Below are 9620 nucleotides of genomic sequence, written 5' to 3'. Positions count from 1 at the left end.
TTCCAATACAAATGATAAAAATCAATGTGTTTTCATTAGTATTAACTAAAATGTTACTGATTTTCCGTTTATATTACCGATGGAAGATGTACACTAAAATCGCTCTATTCCGGCTGAAACGTCGATATATGCAATAAAAATTGAACTTCTCCCCTTTTCAATATCTTACTCAGTATTTTAACGAGAAACAAATAGATGATTGAAAATGAAGTATTTAAGGTTATTATCTAATCAATTATGTGTTTGCATCATTTTTATCGTATATATATGAATTAATACCCATAGACTGTAAATTCACAAAAACGTGGAAAACGGCAAAATATTGCCTAATTCGATGATATTTTGTTTAAGTCACATAAAGGAAAAGGGGATGATAAACGTCAAAATATTGCTAAATTCGATGATTTTTCGTACGAAACAAAATGCAAGAAAACTTGCTTAAAATGCATTATTATGGGAAATTCTGATATTTGACGGCCAAATCGCATATCGTGATTCTACATGAAATAGAATCGAAATATTGGTTAAAATGAATATATTTACGTAGTATCAAACTACATGAAAAACGTGAAAAAAGTCACTATTTAACCATACTTGAGGATTTTAACTTCAAATCACAGAGCGAGGTTTCGTATTATTTAGATCCAAGAAAAGACATATGACAATGTTGTTTCCAATACAAATGATAAAAATCAATGTGTTTTCATTAGTATTAACTAAAATGTTCCTGATTTTCAGTTTATATTACCGAGGGAAGATGTACACGTAAAACCGCTCTAATTCGGCTGAAACGTCGATATATGCAATAAAAACCGAACTTCTCCCCTTTTCAATATCTTACTCAGTATTTTAACGAGAAACAAATAGATGATTGAAAATGAAGTATTTAAGGTTATTATCTAATCAATTATGTGTTTGCATATTTTTTTATCGTATATATATGAATTAATACCCATAGACTGTAAATTCACAAAAACGTGGAAAACGGCAAAATATTGCCTAATTCGATGATATTTTGTTTAAGTCACATAAAGGAAAAGGGGATGATAAACGTCAAAATATTGCTAAATTCGATGATTTTTCATACGAAACAAAATGCAAGAAAATTTGCTTAAAATGCATTATTATGCGAAATTCTAAGATTTGAAGGCCAAATCACATATCGTGATACTACATGAAATAGTATCGAAATATTGGTAAAAATGAATATATTTACGTAATATCAAACTATATGAAAAACGTGAAAAAAGTCACTATTTAACCATATTTGAGGATTTTAACTTCAAATCATAGAGCGAGGTTTCGTATTATTTAGATCCAAGAAAAGACATATGACAATGTTGTTTCCAATACAAATGATAAAAATCAATGTGTTTTCATTAGAATTTCATTAAAATCAGGAACTAAAATGTTCCTGATTTTCCGTTTATATTAACGATGGAAGATGTACACGAAAATCGCTCTATTCCGGCTGAAACGTCGATATATGCAATAAAAATAGAACTTCTCCCCTTTTCAATATCTTACTCAGTATTTTAACGAGAAACAAATAGATGATTGAAAATGAAGTATTTAAGGTTATTATCTAATCAATTATGTGTTTGTATAATTTTTATCGTATATATATGAATTAATACCCATAGACTGTAAATTCACAAAAACGTAGAAAACGGCAAAATATTGCCTAATTCGATGATATTTTGTTTAAGTCACATAAAGGAAAAGGGGATGATAAACGTCAAAATATTGCTAAATTCGATGATTTTTCGTAGAGAAACAAAATGCAAGAAAACTTGCTTAAAATGCAATATTATGCGAAATTCTGAGATTTGAAGGCCAAATCACATATCGTGATACTACATGAAATAGAATCGAAATATTGGTAAAAATGAATATATTTACGTAATATCAAACTACATGAAAAACGTGAAAAAGTCAATATTTAACCATATTTGAGGATTTTAACTTCAAATCATAGAGCGAGGTTTCGTATTATTTAGATCCAAGAAAAGACATATGACAGTGTTGTTTCCAATACAAATGATAAAAATCAATGTATTTTCATTACTATTAACTAAAATGTTCCTGATTTTCCGTTTACATTACCGATGGAAGATGTACACGAAAATCGCTCTATTCCGGCTGAAACGTCGATATATGCAATAAAAACAGAACTTCTCCCCTTTTCAATATCTTACTCAGTATTTTAACGAGAAACAAATAGTTGATTGAAAATGAAGTATTTAAGGTTATTATCTAATCAATTATGTGTTTGCGTCATTTTTATCGTATATATAATGAATTTTTATCGCCATAGAACCCATAGACTGAAAATTCACAAAAACGTGGAAAAGCGGCAAAATATTGCCTAATTCGATGATATTTTGTTTAAATCAAATAAAGGAAAAGGGGATGATTAACTTCAAAATATTGCTAAATTCGATGATTTTTCGCACGAAACAAAATGCAAGAAAACTTGCTTAAAATGCAATATTATGCGAAATTCTGAGATTTGAACGCCAAATCACATATCGTGATATTACATGAAATAAAATCGAAATATTGGTAAAAATGAATATATTTACGTAGTATCAAACTACATGAAAAACGTGAAAAAAGTCACTATTTAACCATATTTGAGGATTTTAACTTCAAATCATAGAGCGAGGTTTCGTACTATTTAGATCCAAGAAAAGACATATGACAATGTTGTTTCCAATACAAATTATAAAAATCAATGTGTTTTCATTAGAATTAACTAAAATGTTCCTGATTTTCCGTTTATATTACTGAGGGAAGATGTACACGTAAAACCGCTCTAATCCGGCTGAAACGTCGATATATGCAGTAAAAACCGAACTTCTCCCCTTTTCAATATCTTTCTCAGTATTTTAACGAGAAACAAATAGATGATTGAAAATGAAGTATTTAAGTTATTATCTAATCAATTATGTGTTTGCATAATTTTTATCGTATATATATGAATTAATACCCATAGACTGTAAATTCACAAAAACGTGGAAAACGGCAAAATATTGCCTAATTCGATGATATTTTGTTTAAGTCACATAAAGGAAAAGGGGATGATAAACGTCAAAATGTTGCTAAATTCGATGATTTTTCGTACGAAACAAAATGCAAGAAAACTTGCTTAAAATGCAATATTATGCGAAATTCTGAGATTTGAAGGCCAAATCACATATCGTGATACTACATGAAATAGTATCGAAATATTGGTAAAAATGAATATATTTACGTAATATCAAACTACATGAAAAATGTGAAAAAAGTCAATATATAACCATATTTGAGGATTTTAACTTCAAATCATAGAGCGAGGTTTCGTATTATTTAGATCCAAGAAAAGACATATGACAATGTTGTTTCCAATAGAAATGACAAAAATCAATGTGTTTTCATTAGTATTAACTAAAATGTTACTGATTTTCCGTTTATATTACCGATGGAAGATGTACACGAAAATCGCTCTATTCCGGCTGAAACGTCGATATATGCAATAAAAACAGAACTTCTCCCCTTTTAATATCTTACTCAGTATTTTAACGAGAAACAAATAGATGATTGAAAATGAAGTATTTAAGGTTATTATCTAATCAATTATGGGTTTGCATCATTTTTATCGTATATATATGAATTAACACCCATAGACTGAAAAATCACAAAAACGTGGAAAAACGCCAAAAAATATTGCCTAATTCGATGATCTTTTGTGTAAATCACATAAAGGAAAAGGGGATGATGAACGTCAAAATATTGCTAAATTCGATGATTTTTCGTACGAAACAAAATGCAAGAAAACTTGCTTAAAATGCAATATTTTGCGAAATTCTGATATTTGACGGCCAAATCACATATCGTGATTCTACATGAAATAGAATCGAAATATTGGTTAAAATGAATATATTTACGTAGTATCAAACTACATGAAAAACGTGAAAAAGTCACTATTTAACCATATTTGAGGATTTTAACTTCAAATCATAGAGCGAGGTTTCGTATTATTTAGATCCAAGAAAAGACATATGACAATGTTGTTTCCAATACTAATTATAAAAATCAATGTGTTTTCATTAGAATTAACTAAAATGTTCCTGATTTTCCGTTTATATTACCGAGGGAAGATGTACACGTAAAACCGCTCTAATCCGGCTGAAACGTCGATATATGCAATAAAAACCGAACTTCTCCCCTTTTCAATATCTTACTCAGTATTTTAACGAGAAACAAATAGATGATTGAAAATGAAGTATTTAAGTTATTATCTAATCAATTATGTGTTTGCATCATTTTTATCGTATATATATGAATTAATACCCATAGACTGTAAATTCACAAAAACGTAGAAAACGGCAAAATATTGCCTAATTCAATGATATTTTGTTTAAGTCACATAAAGGAAAAGGGGATGATAAACGTCAAAATATTGCTAAATTCGATGATTTTTCGTACGAAACAAAATGCAAGAATACTTGCTTAAAAGGCAATATTATGCGATTTTCTGAGATTTGAAGGCCAAATCACATATCGTGATACTACATGAAATAGAATCGAAATATTGGTAAAAATGAATATATTTACGTAATATCAAACTACATGAAAAACGTGAAAAAGTCAATATTTAACCATATTTGAGGATTTTAACTTCAAATCATAGAGCGAGGTTTCGTATTATTTAGATAATACTCCCCTTTTTAATATCTTACTCAGTATTTTAACGAGAAACAAATAGATGATTGAAAATGAAGTATTTAAGGTTATTATCTAATCAATTATGTGTTTGCATCATTTTTATCGTATATATATGAATTAATACCCATAGACTGAAAATTCACAAAAACGTGGAAAAACGGCAAAATATTGACTAATTCGACGATATTTTGTTTAAATCACATAAAGGAAAAGGGGATGATAAACGTCAAAATATTGCTAAATTCGATGATTTTTCGTACGAAACAAAATGCAAGAAAACTTGCATAAAATGCAATATTATGTGAAATTCTGAGATTTGAAGGCCAAATCACATATCGTGATACTACATGAAATAGAATCGAAATATTGGTAAAAATTAATATATTTTCGTAGTATCAAACTACATGAAAACGTGAAAAAAGTCACTATTTAACCATATTTGAGAAATTTAACTTCAAATCATAGAGCGAGGTTTCGTATTATTTAGTTCCAAGAAAAGACATATGACAATGTTGTTTCCAATACTAATTATAAAAATCAATGTGTTTTCATTAGAATTAACTAAAATTGTTCCTGATTTTCCGTTTATATTACCGAGGGAAGATGTACACGTAAAACCGCTCTAATCCGGCTGAAACGTCGATATATGCAATAAAAACCGAACTTCTCCCCTTTTCAATATCTTACTCAGTATTTTAACGAGAAACAAATAGATGATTGAAAATGAAGTATTTAAGTTATTATCTAATCAATTATGTGTTTTGCATCATTTTTATCGTATATATATGAATTAATACCCATAGACTGTAAATTCACAAAAACGTAGAAAACGACAAAATATTGCCTAATTCAATGATATTTTGTTTAAGTCACATAAAGGAAAAGGGGATGATAAACGTCAAAATATTGCTAAATTCGATGATTTTTCGTACGAAACAAAATGCAAGAATACTTGCTTAAAAGGCAATATTATGCGATTTTCTGAGATTTGAAGGCCAAATCACATATCGTGATACTACATGAAATAGAATCGAAATATTGGTTAAAAATGAATATATTTACGTAATATCAAACTACATGAAAAACGTGAAAAAGTCAATATTTAACCATATTTGAGGATTTTAACTTCAAATCATAGAGCGAGGTTTCGTATTATTTAGATAATACTCCCCTTTTTAATATCTTACTCAGTATTTTAACGAGAAACAAATAGATGATTGAAAATGAAGTATTTAAGGTTATTATCTAATCAATTATGTGTTTGCATCATTTTTATCGTATATATATGAATTAATACCCATAGACTGAAAATTCACAAAAACGTGGAAAAACGGCAAAATATTGACTAATTCGACGATATTTTGTTTAAATCACATAAAGGAAAAGGGGATGATAACGTCAAAATATTGCTAAATTCGATGATTTTTCGTACGAAACAAAATGCAAGAAAACTTGCATAAAATGCAATATTATGCGAAATTCTGAGATTTGAAGGCCAAATCACATATCGTGATACTACATGAAATAGAATCGAAATATTGGTAAAAATTAATATATTTTCGTAGTATCAAACTACATGAAAAACGTGAAAAAGTCACTATTTAACCATATTTGAGAAATTTAACTTCAAATCATAGAGCGAGGTTTCGTATTATTTAGTTCCAAGAAAAGACATATGACAATGTTGTTTCCAATACAAATGTTAAAAATCAATGTGTTTTCATTAGAATTAACTAAAATGTTCTTGATTTTCCGTTTATATTACCGAGGAAGATGTACACATATATTCCGGCTGAAACGTTGATATATGCAATAAAAACCGAACTTCTCCCCTTTTCAATATCTTACTCAGTATTTTAACGAGAAACAAATAGATGATTGAAAATGAAGTATTTAAGGTTATTATCTAATCAATTATGTGTTTTGCATCATTTTTATTTGTATATATATGAATTAATACCCATAGACTGAAAATTCCCATAAACGTGGAAAAACGGCAAAATATTGCCTAATTCGATGATATTTTGTTTAAATCACATAAAGGAAAAGGGGATGATAAACGTCAAAATATTGCTAAATTCGATGATTTTGCGTACGAAACAAAATGCAAGAAAACTTGCTTAAAATGCAATATTATGCGAAATTCTGAGATTTGAAGGTCAAATCACATATCGTGATACTACATGAAATAGAATCGAAATATTGGTAAAAATGAATATATTTACGTAGTATCAAACTACATGAAAAACGTGAAAAAAGTCACTATTTAACCATATTTAAGGATTTTAACTCCAAATCATAGAGCGAGGTCTCGTATTATTTAGATCCAAGAAAAGACATATGACAATGTTGTTTCCAATATAAATGATAAAAATCAATGTGTTTTCATTAGAATTAACTAAAATGTTCCTGATTTTCCGTTTATATTAACGAGGGAAGATGTACACGTAAAACTGCTCTAATCCGGCTGAAACGTCGATATATGCAATAAAAACCGAACTTCTCAACTTTTCAATAACTTACTCAGTATTTTAACGAGAAACAAATAGTTGATTGAAAATGAAGTATTTAAGGTTATTATCTAATCATTTTATCATTAATCATAATTATTATGTGTTTGCATCATTTTTATCGTATATATAATGAATTAATACCCATAGACTGTAAATTCACAAAAACATGGAAAACGGCAAAATATTGCCTAATTCGATGATATTTTGTTTAAGTCACATAAAGGAAAAGGGGATGATAAACGTCAAAATATTGCTTAATTCGACGATTTTTAGTACGGAACAAAATGCAAGAAAACTTCCTTAAAATGCATTATTATGCGAAATTCTAAGATTTGAAGGCCAAATCACATATCGTGATACTACATGAAATAGTATCGAAATATTGGTAAAAATGAATATATTTACGTAATATCAAACTACATGAAAAACGTAAAAAAAGTCAATATATAACCATATTTGAGGATTTTAACTTCAAATCACAGAGCGAGGTTTCGTATTATTTAGATCCAAGAAAAGACATATGCCAATGTTGTTTCCAACACAAATGATAAAAAACAATGTGTTTTCATTAGAATTAACTAAAATGTTCTTGTTTTTCAATTTATATTACCGAGGAGAGATGTACACGTAAAACCGCTCTAATCCGGCTGAAACGTCGATATATGCAATAAAACAGAACTTCTCCCCTTTTCAATATCTTACTCAGTATTTTAACGAGAAACAAATAGATGATTGAAAATGAAGTATTTAAAGTTATTATCTAATCAATTATGTGTTTGCAACATTTTTATCGTCTAATATATGAATTAATACCCATAGACTGAAAATTCACAAAAACGTGGAAAAACGGCAAAATATTGCCTAATTCGATGAAATTTTGTTTAAGTCACATAAAGGAAAAGGGGATGATAAACGTCAAAATATTGGTAAATTCGATGATTTTTCGTACGAAACAAAATGCAAGAAAACTTGCTTAAAATGCAATATTATGCGAAATTCTGAGATATGAAGGCCTAATCACATATCGTGATACTACATTAAATAGAATCGAAATATTGGTAAAAATGAATATATTTACGTAATATCAAACTACATGAAAAACGTGAAAAAAGTCAATATATAACCATATTTGAGGATTTTAACTTCAAATCACAGAGCGAGGTTTCGTATTATTTATATCCAAGAAAAGACATATGACAATGTTGTTTCCAATACAAATGATAAAAATCAATGTGTTTTCATTAGTATTAACTAAAATGTTCCTGATTTTCAGTTTATATTACCGAGGGAAGATGTACACGTAAAACCGCTCTAATTCGGCTGAAACGTCGATATATGCAATAAAAAGCGAACTTCTCCCCTTTTTCAATATCTTACTCAGTATTTTAACGAGAAACAAATAGATGATTGAAAATGAAGTATTTAAGGTTATTATCCTAATCAATTATGTGTTTGCATATTTTTTATCGTATATATATGAATTAATACCCATAGACTGTAAATTCACAAAAACGTGGAAAACGGCAAAATATTGCCTAATTCGATGATATTTTGTTTAAGTCACATAAAGGAAAAGGGGATGATAAACGTCAAAATATTGATAAATTCGATGATTTTTCGTACGAAACAAAATGCAAGAAAACTTGCTTAAAATGCATTATTATGCGAAATTCTAAGATTTGAAGGCCAAATCACATATCGTAATACTACATGAAATAGTATCGAAATATTGTTAAAAATGAATATATTTACGTAATATCAAACTATATGAAAAACGTGAAAAAAGTCACTATTTAACCATATTTGAGGATTTTAACTTCAAATCATAGAGCGAGGTTTCGTATTATTTAGATCCAAGAAAAGACATATGACAATGTTGTTTCCAATACAAATGATAAAAATCAATGTGTTTTCATTAGAATTTCATTAAAATCAGGAACTAAAATGTTCCTGATTTTCCGTTTATATTAACGATGGAAGATGTACACGAAAATCGCTCTATTCCGGCTGAAACGTCGATATATGCAATAAAATAGAACTTCTCCCCTTTTCAATATCTTACTCAGTATTTTAACGAGAAACAAATAGATGATTGAAAATGAAGTATTTAAGGTTATTATCTAATCAATTATGTGTTTGTATAATTTTTATCGTATATATATGAATTAATACCCATAGACTGTAATTCACAAAAACGTGGAAAACGGCAAAATATTGCCTAATTCGATGATATTTTGTTTAAGTCACATAAGGAAAAGGGGATGATAAACGTCAAAATATTGCTAAATTCGACGATTTTTAGTACGGAACAAAATGCAAGAAAACTTCCTTAAAATGCATTACTATGCGAAATTCTAAGATTTGAAGGCCAAATCACATATCGTGATACTACATGAA

The sequence above is a fragment of the Procambarus clarkii genome, chromosome 89 (genome assembly GCF_040958095.1).
Source record: "Procambarus clarkii isolate CNS0578487 chromosome 89, FALCON_Pclarkii_2.0, whole genome shotgun sequence".
NCBI classification, from domain to species: Eukaryota; Metazoa; Arthropoda; class Malacostraca; order Decapoda; family Cambaridae; genus Procambarus; species Procambarus clarkii.
The sequence above is the reverse complement of the archived record's forward strand: the minus strand, read 5'-3'. Positions refer to the sequence as shown.